This window comes from Lithobates pipiens, unplaced genomic scaffold, assembly GCF_037356315.1.
Source record: "Lithobates pipiens isolate NorthernLeopardFrog02 unplaced genomic scaffold, aLitPip1_a1.2 Scaffold_22, whole genome shotgun sequence".
NCBI classification, from domain to species: domain Eukaryota; kingdom Metazoa; phylum Chordata; class Amphibia; order Anura; family Ranidae; genus Lithobates; species Lithobates pipiens.
In genome coordinates, this window is record NW_027507784.1 from 34644236 (window position 1) to 34662445 (window position 18210).

Here is an 18210-nt window from a genome sequence, read left to right on the forward strand (position 1 = left end):
AAGAATCTGTTGAGTACTCAGGGGTTCTCATCCATGCAGAGTAAAGGGTTCCAGGGTAGTACGGTTGGAGAGGAGAAGACTTACGGTTCTCCACTCTGGATAAAAAAAATGTAAAGTCAGCAACTACAAATCCTGTAGCTGCTGACTTTAATACCAGGAAACTTACCTGTCCAGGGATCCAGTGCCATCCTCACCTTGGCTATCTCTTCACTAGCCTTTGGGTTCCCAGGACCAGCTTCTTAACTGTGGGCAGCTTCACAGCCGACTGCCCACTATGGATGCATGAGCCACGCTGTGCTTTGTGAATTGCCCCGCAGTCTTCTGGGACATGTGATGTGTTCCAGAAGAGTGCAGGGAGTGAGTGGGTGAGAAGAATTTCAAAACTAAGTACTGTGAAAACTAGGTACCAGCTCCCAAGGGGGAAAAAAGACCTGCCAAATGTGGCAGAGAAGCGGGGGAGGAGGACTTAAAGCGGAAACTTCCCCTTTTTGGTGAAGCTCTGCTTTAAAGAGGGATGAATAAACAGAACCTGAACCTAGTTACTGTATACATTGCATGCCTATGCCACAAAATACTCCTAATTTCGGTACCATAAGTTTCATAGACACACAAACTTCAGGATAAACAATGATTTTTGATTGATTGCAATTTGATTTAAATATTGAGCATATGTGGGGAATCCTCAAACAGAAGGTGGAGGAGTGCAAGATCTCTAAGCCCTTGTACACACTACACTACTGTCGGAATGTGTCCTATCGGACCGTGTCGTCGGATAACCTGACTGTGTGTGGTATGCATCGGATTGATTCCGTCGGACCCAGTTTTCCAACATGTTGGAAATATTTCCCGACCAACTGGGCCGGTCGGACATACTCCGATCATGTGTAGAGAATTTTGATCGGACCAAGTGCCACGCATGCTCAGATCAAATTCCTACATCAAAGCTATTGGCTACTAGCCTGAATGTAGTCCCATCGTAACGAAATTACGTCATCACGTTCTAAAAGATCGACCGTCCCAGTTGGTTGGGAAATATTTTTGCCAACCGTGTGTATGCAACAGTTTCGGACAAGATCTGACGGACAAAATCCGACGGGCAAAATCCGACGGATTTGGTTGTGGAAATCTCCGACCATGTGTACAGGGGCTAACATCCACCAGCTCTGTGATGTCATCATGGAGGAGGGGAAGAAGACTCCAGTGACAACCTGTGAAGCTCTGGTAAACTCCATGCCCAAGAGGGGTTAAGGCAGTGCTGCAAAATGGTTGGTGGCCACATGAAATATTGACACTTTGGGCCCAATATGGAGGGGTGTACTCACTTTTGTTGCCAGAGGTTTAGACATTAATGGCTGTGTTTTGAGTTATTTTGACGGGGCAGTAAATTTACACTATTATACAAGCTGTACACTCACTACATTACATTGTAGCAAAGTGTTGTCACATGAAAAGATATAATAAAATATTTACAAAAATGTGAGGGGTGTACTCACTTTTGTGAGATACTGTATATGTTTCTGTGTAATAATAGTTATAGTGTAACATGGTTTATTATTTTTTTTATCTCTACAGTGAGACCTGTTGTTTTTTTATACTCACGCCTATGTGTGTCCTGAGGAAGCGAACCAACGAAACACATTGACGAACAGGATCTCACTCATCTGAGATCCTGTATCATAACCTATAGGTTGGAAATATCTGGCCACTTTTGGCCAATTGTTTGTATATATGTATAATTATATGCATTTAATCAAATTTAGTTCACTTGTATAGGTCATTTTCTTTATTTCTCTTTATGTACAATAAAATATATGATTTTTTTTCAATTGTTTTCCAATCTGCCTTTAAAGTCTGATTGGTGGGTTTTCTTCTTTTTCAAAACTTTAATTTATGGATGTGGCTTGGTGAGTGACTTTAATACTTGTATTGTGTGAGTTATACCATGCCTTGAATCAGCTGGCTACCTATCCAGGAACTTTTACAGACTGGAGCATGAAACCTCTTGTTTTAAAAATTATCTGTAAAATTAATTGATGGTTGGCAACTGTAACGACACCCCAAGTATGAAAGGGATTAAAGCTGTTTAGGACATTCCATTTCCGAACACAAAGGCAGCTACCGAACACTCCGATCAGCCAAATAAGAAACCCATACGAATAATTCTTCCCCCCCAAGTACGAGACGAGGCTCTGTATTGAGGGTCAAACAGGAATGACTTTTATTGAAAGGAATACAAGTCTTATATACAGTAAAAAGAGGAGGTGTATACCTCCTGCTCATATTACTCTGAAAATACACCTGTGACCAGAAACCTAATTAACATGGGCTTATTAACTAATGAATGAATGAATGAATGACTTATATAGCGCTACCTATACGAACTGAATCGCCTCTGGGCACTTTTTCTTGCCACTGGTGTCCATCTGCAGCTATTTATGCGGTCCTTTAACCTGTAGAGCAGGGATCCTCAAACTACGGCCCTCCAGCTGTTGCGAAACTACACATCCCATGAGGCATTGTAAAACTCTGACATTCACAGACATGACAAGGCATGATGGGAATTGTAGTTCCTGAACAACTGGAGGGCCGTAGTTTGAGGACCCCTGCTGTAGGGTCCCGACACACTTACAACATTGACATACACATACACATATTATGGCCAATTCTTTTTTTTTTGGACAGGGTCTAATTAACCTACCAGCATGTCTTTGGAGTGTGGGAGGAAACCGGAGTACCCGGAGGAAACCCACGCAGGCACAGGGAGAACATGCAAACTCCAGGCAGATAGTGTTGTGGTCGGGATTTGAACCAGCAACCCTATTGCTGCTAGGTGAAAGTGCTAACCACTACACCACTGTGCTCCCTTATTACAACAGGGCTGGGCTATATGAAGACTGCATGTTTCTACAGCTTCTGAGTGTGCAGAAAAAGTCTAAAGGTTGATGGGGTAACATCTAGCAAATTTCAGATGGCCTATGACACCCAAAGTTCCAGCTGAAGACACATACATAAAGAAAAGCTTAATATGTTTGTTGCCCAAACATTTCATATTCCTCATATCTGTCTGCTGTACCATGTACATGTATATGTAAGTATCCTGTTATCTTTGTATTGCTTCCTTTATGTGAAATCCCTGGTGTTCCTACCAGTCCCTCTGCTTTCTTATTACAAAACTGACCACATTATGCAGGAGAACACACCATGGTCAGTTCTCTAGCTGTGCTGGGAACACAGCCTGCTCTCCTCAAATGATCAGACTTGTCCTGACAACCCCCCTTGCACAGCCCTTCAATGGGAAGCTCAGTGTACCACTGCTTCTTCTCCCCAGCTATTATGCAGTCGAGAAGAGAGAGATTACTTATAACAAAGGGGAACATTTTTTATTTATAATGTTTTATTTCTATTAGGGCTGTTACTGATTAAAATTTTTGTTATAACACACATACAGATCCAACTATTTTTAGCTGATCTCCTTGCATTACAACTCTGCATTAGTCAGTGGTAAATGTGGTATACACTATATACAATCACCCAACACTAGTTAGTTTCTACAATCCATGACTTAACTTCACAGTTCACACAAATACGTTCTAAATTCAAACTGTAGCACTGACGTAAGTAATTTTATTTTCCACAGTAGCGTGACAATCCCTCCACCTCCGGTCTAACTAATCACTCTCACCTTATGGCATGGATCCCTGTGCAAACAGGTGGTCATGCAAGCGGGTATCAAAAGGGTTAACACGGACCATAAACTTCTCTCAGGTCTCCTTATATCTCAGCAAGGACGCCAGGTCATGGGTAGAAGGAAAAGATCTAAGTGCTCACCGTTTAAGTATAAGATTTCATTTTTGTGTTCAAACACAAACTACTCACATAAAGATGATAAAAACACAGCATGTAAAGCCGACAATCGTGTTAGTTCCATAGGGCAGCAGCAGGTGACCTCATGTGTAGCTCCTCCCCCGTATGCGTTACGTTCAATCATAACTTCAACGTCACCGGACTCCTCCCCCCTTCCCTTCGTTAGCAGATGGAGGCACTTGGGGAAGGGGGGAGGAATCCGATGACGTTGATGTCCGTGACGTCACCGGATCTCCCACAGAGCTCCCTGAAGACCCGGAAACCAACGAGGAGGTGAGTACCGATCAAAAGAATTGTGATCGATCAAAAGAATTAATTGATTAATCGAGGAATTAATCTTTAATTTCCAGAGCCCTAATATCTATACACAAATGTTTTACCTTTCATTTTAAACTGAATGGGTTGTTTTACAAGGTGAGGGTTTACAATCCTTTTAAAGTTATTCTAAAAGCTTTCTTTGTTTAATTAAAAATAAAGTGATTACATTTACCTGGCCAGTGCAATGTTACAACGTTATTGCATAGAGCCGTCTCTTACCTCATCTTCTGGACTCCCCTGCTAGCACTGTCCACTCCTCCTCTCCTCCAAGTCCTCCCTCAGCAAGACCTGTACTATGAAGGCACCTGTGCAGGCATGATCTCAAACCAGGCTGTGTACGTCCATGGACACACACAGCACGGCTCGGCTAACCACAGCTTCCTATTCACAGAATTTGACTATGTCTCCTGCAGAGGCTCCTGTGAGAACAGGACAAGGGAGCAGCACTGTTGTAGCCAAGACAAGAAGATCTGCTGGATCAGTGAGAGGAGCCAAGTAAGTCTGTAGGGAGTAGAAGGTGGGGGAAACAGTTAGTGGGGTGTTTTTACCTATCCGCAGGTAATGCATTAACCTCTTACCGACCAGCTGCCGCAGTTGTACTGCGGAAACATGGCTCGGCTGCACGAATCGCCATCATTTTACGCTGCTTCCTTTTTTGGCCCCTGGAGCCGATGTGAGTGCCCGGCGGTCGCGATTACCTCCGGGCTTCCGCGATCGCTCGTGACACATCAAGAACCGAGATCTCTGTGTGTAAACACAGAGATCCCGGTTCTTTGAGGGGAGAAGAGACTGCTTGTGTGTTCATACAAAGTATGAACACTGATCTATCTCTTCCCCTAGCAAGTCCCAACCCCCCTTCAGTTAGAACACACACTACAGAACACATTTAACCCCTTGATCTCCCCCTATTGTTATCCCCTTCACTGCCAGTGACATTTTTACAGTAATCAATGCATTTATATAGCACTGATCGCTGTATTAATGGCAATGGTCCCAAAAATGTGTCAAAATTGTCAGATGTGTCCGCCATAATGTCACAGTCCTAATAAAATTCGCAGATCGCCGCCTTTTCTAGTAAAAAATAATAATAAAAATGCTATAAATCTATCCCCTATTTTGTAGACTCTATAAATTTTGTGCAAACCAATCAATATACAGTTATTGCGATTTTTTTATTACCAAAATGTGTAGAAGAATACATATCGGCCTAAACTGAGAAAAAAATAGCTTTTTTTTTAAAAAAAATGGGGATATTTATTATAGCAAAAAGTACAAAATATTGTGGTTTTTTTTTTCAAAATTTTTGCTCTTTTTTTGCTTATAGCGCAAAAAAAAAAAAAAAAATTGCAGAGATGATCAAATATCACCAAAAGAAAGCTCTATTTGTGGGGGAAAAAAGGCTTACATTTTGTTTGGGTACAACATCGCACGACCGTGCAATTGTCATTTAAAGTGACACAGTGCCGAATCTCAAAAATTGGCCCGGTCATTCAGCAGCCAAATCTTCTGGGGCTGAAGTGGTTAAGGCAGAAAAAAATCAGCCTTTAGATCCATTTTAATAATAATTAACGGGAACGCCCCCCCCCACCCCCAGGATTTCAGAATGGCTCCAAGGCGTAGAGAAGATTGCGGAAATGGGGGACCTCATCCACCAGGCCAGAGAGACACATACAGAATTCTGCAAGACCTGTTCATGTTGGCTGCACTTTGCAGACTCAGCTAAATTCCACAAAATATTAAATGCACAATAGAGCCTATCCTGGGGGCGTAAGAGGCATCACTGGAAGGAGGCCGCAAAAGTCTAAACCCTTGTACACACTTTCGGACATTCCGACAACAAAATCCGTTTTTTTGTCCGAAACTTGTGTTGCATACACACGGTCGGACAAAGTTGTTGGAAAATCCGATGGTTCAGAACGTGATGACGTTATTTCGTTACGACGGGACTACATTCAGGCTAGTAGCCATTAGCTTTGGTCTAGGAATTTGATCTGAGCATGCGTGGCACTTTGTCCGATCGTAATTCTTTACACACAATCGTACAAAGTCCGATCGTATCATGTTGTCGGAAAGTTTTATAGCCCAGCTCTAAAACTTTGTCAGTCGGATATTCCGACGGAAACAGTCCGATGAAGCCCACACACAGTCGGATTATCCGACAATACGGTCCGATCGGACATTTTCCATCGGAATGTCCGACCGTGTGTACAAGGGCTAAGAATGGAAGGTTACAACGCAACACCCCCCCCACCCCCCCTTCTTCCATTCTTTCTTCCCTGTACTCTCTATATTCCTCTGGATTGGCTTTACTAAAGATAACCTTGTGTACTCCCTATATGCAGCCTTCATCTGAAGAGATTTTATACGACTCAAGATGTAACCATGCATATATTAGTCTGATAATAGCTCACCTACCTCCCCCCCTTCCCATATATCTTTCTCACCACAGTTGGGACTAGGCTCCCCCATTACTGACCTTAGGCATACTCGAGTGGACAAACAATAAAGAAGATACCACTGCTGGTTATAAATGCTCAATCTTGACGGTTATTTAGCTAAATACGTTTTAGATGAGATGCTCTACGTCTCGCAGACTACAGTTGTTGCCCTAGTTTACAGTTCATAGTCCTTTTGGAACGAAAGCATATCTTGTTTTCTGACGAATACACCAACTGGAGAGCGAAAGAGATGAAGGAGTGGGAGCTGGATGGATGTACCCCCCCGGCCTGTTTACAGTATGTTCCCAGGTGGGGTGGTCGGGTGGACTGGAGGCATGTCCGGCATTTCCAGCATATTGTCACAGAGTTCCTCATGCCCAGTACTCTATATTTTTCTTTGTCCAGCTCTAATTGTTCACTACTGACGACTGCATTGTTTAAGTTGAACCTTGCACCTTTTGTTTACACCATCACATTATTAAGAAAATGGAATATACCCTATCTGAATGGTTGTAAAACAAATTGTAAAAACCTCAATAAAAATACTGAAACAAAAAAATAATAATTCATGGTAATTTTTTTTGCTGTCATTGCAGTACAGTGGAACCTCGGATCATGAGCATAATCCATTCCAGGAGTAAGTTCGTAATCCAAAGTACTCACATATCAAAGTGAGCTTTCCCATTGAAGTCAATGGAAATTAAAATAATTTTTTATGCATTGACTTCAATGAGGTCAGCCTAAGTGTGCTTGGGCCTTTCCGTGCATTTCCCAACGCTGACGATCGGCGCTGTTCGGCTTCCGGCGTCCCCCCACCTCAGGCCAAAAGCCGCAAACCGAGTTAGGATTTTTAGAAATACAGTGCTCATTTTGCGAAACGCTCGTTAACCGCGTTACTCGCAAACCGAGGTTCCACTGTATGACTAATGTAAATATCTTTGCTGAATGTTGGGTTTGGTATTATATAAACAGTATATCCATTCTCACACTTCCACTATTAGCTGAATTTTTCCTTCATTGTTTGAATTATGTAAGTTAAATGGATCCTTTTAACTCCACCCTTAAGAAAAGGTTTCATGTTACACCCATTTTAGGGTGTAACATGAAACATGGTCACATTGCCCAACCCCCCACATTGAACACCCCACCCAATTGTGGGGTGCTTCTCCCTGGATCATTCGTTTTTTTTTTTTATTTAGCTAGTTTGTGCGTGGTTCCACCCGTACGGCTATATCATCCATTCACAGATCCATTAACAGGATCTGTGAATGATGCCCACCAGGGCAGAGGGACTTGCAGACCGTGCCGACACAAGTGTGATGACATCACCGGACTTGTATTCCGTTGTTTACTACCTCTAGCCCCATAATCAAATGGTCCATACAGGTCTAAAGCTGGGACATAAAAATGAAGTATCCTGAGCATTGTGCCCACCGCACAATGATGACTTGCATGCAAAAAAATATTTTAAATGCACATTTTTTTATTTGATTAATGTGGGTGTATTTATTAAACTTTTAAAAAAAGGTGTCTGAAGCCTTTAATAAATTATCTGCCATCATTTTTTACCTACCTACCATTAAATTACCTACTAAATTTCTGTGTTTACTTCAGCTTCACAATGCATATTTTATATTTATTAAATTGATGTTGAATTAAATTATACCTTATAGGTCTAATACACTATTGGAGCTCCAAAGGCTCAATCCCTGAAGAATTTTTGTTTTCAGTGATGTGACTGTGAATTTCGGATCTCACTGACTGAGCTGAAAGTAACTGTCACTTTTTTCTTCTTCTTAATCTTTATCCTGTTTTTTTTTTTTTTTTTTTTTTTTTTTTTAGGTTTGTGAATTGAGCCTAATGTATTTCATCTACTTTGAAACAGCTTATTATTGATTTCTAAGAAATTATTGTATAATAAATTTGATTTTGTAATTTTATTCATGTTAATAAGTTTACAGTTTTTTAAAAGCGCTTTTTAAACAAATATTCAATTAACCTTATCATCATTTTAAAAACACTATAATCTGATGCCATCCTGCATGCTAGTGTCTGTCGCTGGTAATATCAAGCATGATCTATGCAATGCTTTGTAAGCCCCTATAAATGTGATTTGGGGTTTTTATTTAAATATTTATTATAAAAATTACTGCACAATACTGTTTTTTGGGGTTTTGTTTCGCATACCATTACTTGCACTTACAATTATTATTTTTAGTAAAAAAAAATGATAAAGTATAATAAAGAATATTTGTTATTGGATTTTTTTTTTTGGACACTAGTAACTGCACTTATAGGAAATGTTTTTAGCAGATAAATAAACAATTGCAAAAAATAATTATATATATATATATATATATATATATATATATATATATATATATATATATATATATATATATATATATATACATATATATATATATTTACTTATTTATTTCTTCCAAGTGAAGTCAACATCTAAAGAGCTAAAGAGAAGAGAAGAACAGAAGGCGGCGACGACGACGACGACAGCGGCGAAGAAGACCGGGCCACCGCCTGTAAAAGAGCTATAAGAAGGCGCGGTGGCCCGGCAGAAGAACCGAAGAGGGGGACAAGACCCCCGAAGTCGGAAGAAGAGGCCGGCGGCGAGGAAGAAAGCCGGGCTCCTCCGCTAGTAAAAGAGCTAGAAGAAGATAGCGGAGGAGTCCGGCGAGAAGACCCCCGAAGACGGAAGACCCCCGGAGCTGTGCAATAAACTATTTTTACCCTGTGTTGTGTTTTTTTGTACTTTTTTTCACAGGTGAATGAGTAGGGGTACATTGTACCCCATACTCATTCACATAGGGTGGGGGGCCGGTATCCGGGGGCCTCCTTATTAAAGGGGGCTTCCGGATTCCGATAAGGCACCCCCATGTTGAGGGCACGCGGCCTGTTACGGCTCAGGAGGGGGGGCGCTCGCTCGTCCCCCCCCTTTCCTGGCCGGCCGGGTAGCGTGCTCGGACAAGGGTCTGATGTGGACCTGGGGGGACCCCCCCGCCGATTTTTTTCGGCGTTGGGATTCCCCTTTAAGTCCATACTAGGTGGCGGGGTCAGCGACGTCTCCTTCGCGGGCCCCGCCTACCTGGAGACCCGCTCAAAATGAGGGGACTTTTCTGCGGGCGGGAAAAGTCCGTTCATTTCAAAAGTACGGCGGATTGTCCGCGGAAATGCAAGTCCGGTGGGAAGATTGGAGTGTAAAACTACTTTCTAAGTCCGCCGTACTTTCGGGTCAAAAAAGTACGCCGGAGGCTACACACGGGGGGATTGTCCGGTGGACTTGAGTTTGCCGGACTTTTCCACCCGATTGTTTGATCGTGTGTATACGGCATTATCCATGAAGACTGACATTGTTATGAAAAAGTGATCACCTACTTACCAACGGAGAATACTCACTACAACCTTTAGATCGGGTTCACATATATGCAAATTGGATGCAATTTTCACCACATCAGATTAGCATGACATGTGAGTGTGGCCGGCTCTCAATGGCGCCGGTTCACACACCTATGGGGTAAACGCTGCGTGGTCTCCAAAAAAGGGTCTTGTGCATTTTTGGGTCCAGTTCAGGTGCAAATTTAGGCAACCTGAACCGGTGAACAGAAACACACTGGACTACAGCTACACATGCCGTATGTGAACCCGGCCTCAGCCTGATGAAGGTGACCATCATCTCATGATTGCCTCTGAAAGGCCATATATTGGTATATACCAAAGTCTATGCCATGGAATTTAAATCATAAGACGTGGGGGATTTTATTGAAATGTATTACCATGAAAGGCATAAATAAAAAGTCTGTGAACATTACAACTTTTTTTTTTTATAGTTTTACATTTTATACAATTTTATACCACTTTATAATAAATTCTTCCCGCCCAGCCCTGGTGCCCTTTAACAAAATTTTTACACCCAGGGGTGGGAAGGACCATCCAATCATGTGGCCAGTGTGATTGGCTGTCACAGTGGTCACATCATCGGGAGTCGCACCCACCAAACTCCCAATCATTAGTAGAGACCTAGTGATGACTTTGACAGCTCAGTCAGTGAGAATGCGCTCAGCACAGAAAGCTCTGCCACCCGCGCACGCCTATGTGCGGCATTAAAGCCCAATCTCCTTGCCACCACACATGTACATTACTTGGGTGGCAGAAGGATAATTCTATAAACTTTCATGCTCTTACAATGACAACTGATTTTTAACATCTGCTTAATAATATGAAAAAAAGTAACACAAGAGAAACACAAAACCATCTCTACATAAATAAATATAATACATATAATCTACATATAGAAGGCTATCCCAGGTAAAAACTAAATACAACAAAAAAAAAGCAGGGATATTCCCTTTGTGATCAGCTCACCTTTTCATAAGAACTGGGATTGTCCTTTAATGGTGACACAATCACTGAAACTCCTTTGCTGCAAAAAAATAGAGAAAAAATAATAGTGATACATATAAAATGATATAACAGGTAAAAAGTAATTACTTCAGTGTCAGACTTAACACCCAAGAATAGGAGGAAGAAGTGAAAGTTGAAAGTCTACACTGAGTGTTGAGTATGTAATGAAGCAGCCACAGAAATACTCACAATACAGAGAAATTATAGAATAAAGATACCCCTAGAGTATGTAGTATATAGGAAGTAAGAAGAGAAGGGGGCTCACAACTGTAAAGAGTACAAAATATCTTATAAAAATACAAAAATACTTACAGATAGAAGGAAGACCAGATATGTTACTTTGTTGGGTGGAGGTGAGGTCTTAGCTAATGCCACATCCTTCAATATGACATCACATTTTATTGTCAATCAGGCCATAGCTGGATTTTCATAGGCTGATGGAGGTAGGAGGAGTAGCATGACTCCGCCCCAGTTCCAGCTAAGTTTCATAATACAATGCATGTCGTCCTCACGTGTCTGTGCTGTGTGCACTACTTGTCTGCTGCATTATCCAGTCTCCACAAAGAAAATAGAAGTCCTACAAGACACCTTCCTAAACCTTCTGTATAGATGGATTTTAAGTTGTAAAGAAAGCCTGGCTACACAGTTACATTGTTAGGCTGAAAAAACTATAGAATTAGTATTTTGTATATCACCATTCTACATGAAGCTGATATTGTCAGCTTCTATTTTACCGAACATGTTTTTTTTTTTTTTTAAACGACTACAGGTTGAAAAAAAAGAGGTAAGTCCATCCAGTTCAACCAATAAAATAAAGCAAATACTAGAGTTACACCGATACCACTTTTTAAAGACCAAGTGCAAGTACCGATACTTTTTTTTCAAGTACTCGCTGATACCAATTACCGATACTTTTTTTTAATGTCATGTGACAGTGGCACTAATATGTAGCACTGATGGGCACTGATAGGTGGCACTGATGAGGCATGGACTGCGTCAGTAGATTTATTTTTATTTCTTTCCAATTTTTTTTTTCCATTATATTTCCCAATTTATATATTTTTTGTTATTATTTTATTTTTTACAATGATTTTTTGAGGGGGTGGGGGGAGTGGATGGTGTCAGTGTTGTTTTAGTTTAAAGTATTTTTTTTATTATTTTTACGTTTAAATATTTATTATTATTATTATTATACAGGATTTATATAGCGCCAACAGTTTGCTCAGCGCTTTACAACATGAGGGCAGACTTTTGTACTATTGGTACAAGAGGAATCAGGAATTATTAAAATGTTTCCCTTTTTTTCGCAACCCCACATATACAGAAAACAGGGGGGGAGGGAAAAATCTTATAAAGCATGATCCAATTTTCTCCTGGGGGAAGTAAATCCGTTCCTGATCCCCATGAAGACAAATGGGACGTTCCCTGCATCAACAATCCCTGGTGTTATCACCAATAAATGGTAATATCCAGGTATGTTTGGTACTTGTTTGTTTTTCCTGTATCCTTTCCCCTGGGTAAATAATATTATAAACCCTTTGAAAATACGAGGAAACGTTTCATACATACATTAAGGAACCATTGGAAAGATCTTCCTATGGGTGCAGATTTTGGATGATATGGTTAAACCAATGCCTTGACCTACTTTTAATTAAAGTGTAGGTAAGGCCAAAAACAAAAATGTAATAATTTGCAGCTTATCAGTCCCTGATGGCTGCATTAGTTTTAATTTTTTACTTTATTTTCCCCATGGTGATCAGGTCAGTAAACACACCTCCTGTATTAGGCCCCTTCCACATGAGTGTTCTGTTTTCTTTATCCGTTTAATCACCTTTTTTTTTGTTAGAAAATCAGATGACAAACAGATCCGGACTTTTACATCCATTGTGTACATGCAGTTTTTACATCCGTTTTCTAATGAATTTCTAATTTTTTGAATGATTAAAATTCAAATCATTTTAAAATTGATCGACCCATCTATTTGAAGAATAGCTGGTTGCTAAGCCGGCCACCACGCCCTTAACAACTGATAAGTCATCAGTTGTCAGCGGGGTTAAATGCTAAATGTAAAAAAGAACATTACCGGCAATAAAAAAATTGTGAAAAAAAACGGCGTGGGGTCCCTCCCCCATACCAAGCCCTTTGGGTTTGGTATGGATTTTAAGGGGAACCCCATGGAGAAAAAAAAACCGATGTGGGGTCTCCCCAAAATTCATACCAGACCCTTATCTGAGCATGCAAACAGGAAAGAGTGAGGGCAATGCCCTTCCTCCTGAATCATACCAGGCCACATGCCCTCAACATGGGGGGGCTCTGCCCCCCCAAAGCACATTATTGATGGGGACATGGACTTCTCCACAACCCTGGCTGGTGGTTGTGGGGGTTTTCAGGTGAGGGGTTTATTGGAATCTGGAAGCCCCCTTTAACAAGGGCATACCCAGATCTCAGCCCCCCCCCCCATGTGAATGAGTATCAGGTTAAAAGTGCCCCTACTCAATCATCAAAAGGTAAATAAATGTGTAGTGTAAAAAAAAGACAGTAGGCAGTTTTTGACAAAATCTTTATTAAAAAATCAAAAATCGAAATAAATGTCCCCCTGTGTAGATCCATCGTCATGCAGGGTGGCTACGCTTCTTCACTGTTTCTATGGAGCAGCAGCGCTGCCACTCTTGGACAGCAGCATTGTTAATGTAGGGAGGGGGTAGTGTTAGATGGACTAATAGAATTAGATGGACTTTATACTGTGTAGCGCTACCCCCTAAGGAGCCACTAACTTTTTGAGTTCTCCTATAGCTGCATAGCCAGGCAACACGTATTTTCCAACTTCCATTTAGAGTCAGAAACCAGTCCGTGGGCTAGTTTTTGTTGTTTTATTCGGGATGAACAACCTGGATAGGGTCTAGGGGTATATGGGATGCCCAACTTGACTAGAAACAACTGAATTTTGAGAACACGGCTACCTGTTCTCTGTACAACAAAAAAAGGATGGATCCAGGACTCTACTCTCTCTGCAGTGGCATCAGTCTCTTGATAGATCAGTTACATGGCCCCTTTAGGAGCACTCGGTGCTCTTTAAGTGAATCCCTTCAGACTCCAGCTGGAAAATGCCCACTCACCTGGTTGCTTTGAAGAGTATCCCAGAGAAAAGGATTCCATAACAAAAGTTTTGGCACTGACCCAGGGGGAACTGGTTGGGTTTGACACTTACCAGCCCTCTTCCTTGTAGGCCCTGGGGGTATAGAGGTACTCACACTGTCCTTGTATCCTGTAGCTATGGATAAACTTTATGGCCTTTTGCTGCTCTAGTTAATTTCCTGGCTAAGCAGGCTGTCCCTTCTCAGTGGACTACAGGGCAGTGGAGCTCCCTCTTCCAACTTCCTTTCCTTTCTTCTTCCAGCCTCCAGCCTGGAGGCAGCGCACCCCTTCTCCAGGGTCCCCTCCCAGGCTACACAGAAACACTTCAGCAATCCATCTTCCACCTGACTCCTCTCACTACCCGGGCTCCCTCTTATGTATGGACTGACTCAACCTGCCAGGCCTCCTGCCTGGGGATTGGCCAGATTTCCATAAATATGCAGATCAGGATCTCCTGGCCTCCACCCAGTAGCTCCTAGAAACTTTTCCAAGATTCTAGAACCAGGGGGAGGTACCAGGACTGACCTGTTGAGCCCTCCAGTCTGACCTAAAGTAACCCACTGACTCATACCCAGGCTGCTAACAAGCTTCTATCTACACTAATCAACTATGTACTCTAGAGGGTGTTATAAAACTGTATAAGTGATTAAAGCGGAGCTCCAGTTTTTGTGTTTATTAAAAGTCAGCAGTTACAAAAAGTGTAGCTGCTGAATTAAAAAAAAAAACACATACTCACCTGTGCCACAGTCCAGCGATATGGTCACCCGAACTGCCACTTCTCTCCCTCTCCCCGGATCTGGCATTTCAACTGTGGGCAACTGGCTGTGACAGCTTGCGGCTTCACAGCTGGGTGTGCACTGTGCATGAGCGAGTTGCGCTGTGGATGCCGATTGCCTAGAAGACTGCCTAGACAGATCCGAGCGTAAGTGGGAGCGGATACCTGTCAAAACCAATTACCCGCTCCCACCCCCCCGACAAAAAAGATTACATGCCAAATGTGCCAGTGGAGGAAGGGAGGAGTGCTTAAAGTGGATCTTCCCCTTTTGGGTGGTGCTCCCCTTTAACAAATGAAAGAAGCACCCGATAACACTTTTTAGGCTTTTTAGGCTACAGTTTTTTTTCCTTTTGGGATAAAGGTTTTAGATGAATAACAGCTTATCATTTTAAGCACCCCTGTCAGTGGTAAATGGTTTGCCTGAACCTTTTAACTGACACTTTAACAGAACAAGCTGTCCAGCAAAAGGAAAGTGGAAAATAAAAGGTAATACAACAGCAGGTAATGAAACTTGTTAATGAAACTTGTTAAGGGAAGGACTCTTGCTGTGCAAGTGCTATTGATAGATTGCATCATATATCCTATTTTTACTCTGCCCAGAATTCCACTGTAAAGATGAATTCCAGTTGTGAACATACTGTATTTGCATATTTTAATGAGAAGATTACAATGTTGAGGAGAAACTCCCCTGGAAACAAACTGGACTTTTAAGGCTCAAGAAGTGTACAGATGCTAACTGAACATAGTATGAATTCAAAGTATTTATTAGTATCAAAAGTAAAAAATTATAAAAAAAAAAAGAGTATGTTAAACAATGTTACATAGAATGGAATGGTCAATAACCGCAAGGCACAAAATGGCTCCAATCAATATACAATGGTAGAAATTGTATATAAAACAATCGCTAACATGTTTCAGAGTCTTTTATGCTCCCTCTTCAGGGCAGGTTTAAACAATCTTGGTAAATGTCTTCTATAAAGTAAAACACATATTAGAGCATAATCGCAGATCATCTGCAGCAAAATAAAGGTGGGGGGAGGGGGGAAAGAAATGGGAAGGAGAAAGAGGAAAGGAGAAGGAGGGACAACATAAAAAAAAATACTCACAGTGCCTCAGAGTGGATGCCTATCGCACAGCCAGCCAAAATCTAAAAGTAATAATACTGGATCCAATTAAAGTGGGAGTCCGCCGGGAGTTCCGCCATTTTTTTTTTTAAAAGCCAGCAGCTACAAATACTGCAGCTGCTGACTTTTAAAATAATGACACTTACCTGCCCAGCGCGCCATCTTGGGTATGGGAATCAGGAAGTGGAGCCTTTCGGCTTCATTTCCCGGTTCCCTACTGCGCATGCGCGAGTCGCGCTGCACAATAAGGATGGTCCCCGCTGTCTCTGGGATCCGTGTGTTTCCCAGCAGGCAGCGGGGGACCTTCGGAAAGGGGCGTAGATTCTGCGGAAAGGGGCGTTCCTTCTGCAGAATCTACGCCGGAAGTGGGTGCAGATACCTGTACTGTACAGGTACCTGCACCCCCCTCCCCCTGAAAGGTGTCATTGTGGTTCCTAATAGCGGAAGGTCCACTTTAGGGTGGACCTCCGCTTTAAGTGGATGTAGCGGGTGTGGAAAGTCTCATCTGCTCAGATAGGGCCCACAGGGTGTACACAGAGATCACCTGATATAGGACACTAGGGGGAATAGGATAATTATATATATATATATATATATATATATATATATATATATATATATATATATATAGTTGTATAGTAAATAAAATGTGTATAAAATGCACATATCCTATAGAGAGTTACCTCGCAATAAATGATAAGACAATCCTCAACCCTGGAAGCGACCACTGGTGTTCAGTAATCCATCCTCAAAAAGGTACTCCTAACCAGGTACAGCTAAAAACGCCATTCCCAAAGGGTGGGTCCAGGGCAGTAACGGATGTCAGATGAAGAATCTGAAAATCTCTTGAATAGAACAGAGAGTATTGATAATAAACACCTAGTGTTAAAATGTGGGGGCAGCGTCAAGAAATGAAAATAATCGTACCACCCCATCCCCAGCACTTGAAATATATTCCAAATCCATCTTTTAAAAACTGGGTTTGTCTGATTCCATATGACTGCGAGGCTATATTCCGGTCTGTTTCTCCACCCAGCGCACCCAGGGGCCGCGTACCATACACATTGTGTTTTGGGTATTGGCGGCCCCTGTGTTGGTCCATATTGGGCCATAGATGGTGTCGGTGCACGTTAGACTCGGAGCCACGCTCCCTTGCTTTTCTTTTTGGGGCTGGGTTGCCGCGCCTCTCTGTGCGGGGGGTTCCTGAAGTGTCCATTCCTCTCACCGCTATTTAACTCTCTCTCCCTTTCCTTCAATCTATGTAAAAGGTATGTGTTAGTGGTCTGGATTCATATCCAGACCTTGATTTTTATACATGTGGGGCTTTTTAAGCAAAGGTGAGATTTAGTGGCATTTGGCGTATATCTGTACGCGTTCCTGGCTATGGTGGTTTGGCGCGCACGTCTGGGGGCTTTTTGTGTGCATGGCGTGCGGTGTAGAGTATTGAGCAAAGGATGTTTATATATGTATGCGAGTTCCTGTTTGCCGCAGCTGTGGGGTGTTTCTGGTGGCGCTGTGATGCGCTCTGTTTCCTTTTTTTTTTGCGCCCCCTTGTGGATGTCTGGTGCGGTGCTGTGTCGCCTCCACCCTATTTAAGCCGATCAGCTGTCTGTTTGCCACGCTGGGGAAATCCGACAATCTTTCACTAGGCTGCTCGCCACATGTATGGACACATACTGGTATATGCTTGCAGTTTAATTTGTAGGTATGTGGGTGTCTGGCTATTTGTTGATAGATCAACACAGCACCTTGGATTTTCATTAAATGTATATTTTCTTTTTCAGCTGTTTTAAGTCGGCTGAATATATTTCTACTGCTGCAGCTGCTTTGTCCATGGCGGACATTTACAGACTACATTGATTGATCAGTGGGATATTCTGAGACATATATCTAGTTGAGGTATATATAAAAAGATTTATAATTTTTTAACTATTTTTTTTCTTTGCCATATGGATGTATTTGCATGTGACAGGTATGTATGTGAGTTGTTTTAAGTGTATGTAGGAGTGAGTATAGGTATAGGTAGGGTTTTTTTTGTGGACATGTTCATGTGCGTGTTTTTGTTTTTGGTGTGTTTATATGTGTTGATATGGGTGGATATGGATTTGTTTGGTCATGTAAGGGTAGATGTGTGAGA

At 41.9% G+C, this 18210-nt stretch overlaps 1 protein-coding gene across 2 annotated transcripts in view; it reads right to left on the reverse strand.

Moving 5' to 3' along the window:
* LOC143923543 (NACHT, LRR and PYD domains-containing protein 1a allele 5-like) overlaps nucleotides 1–13070 on the reverse strand; it is a 51029-nt gene extending 37959 nt beyond the window's left edge. Inside the window, exons 1-2 of one of the 2 annotated variants that reach the window (XM_077447300.1) lie at nucleotides 11352–13070; nucleotides 11001–11058 (exon numbers count right to left, since the gene is read on the reverse strand). The gene's annotated coding sequence lies outside the window, so the exon portion shown is untranslated. Of the gene's footprint in view, nucleotides 1–11000; nucleotides 11304–11351 lie in introns of those variants that run through there. The other variant, XM_077447301.1, reaches the window with a different exon arrangement.
* Between the last annotated feature and the right edge of the window lie 5140 nt (nucleotides 13071–18210).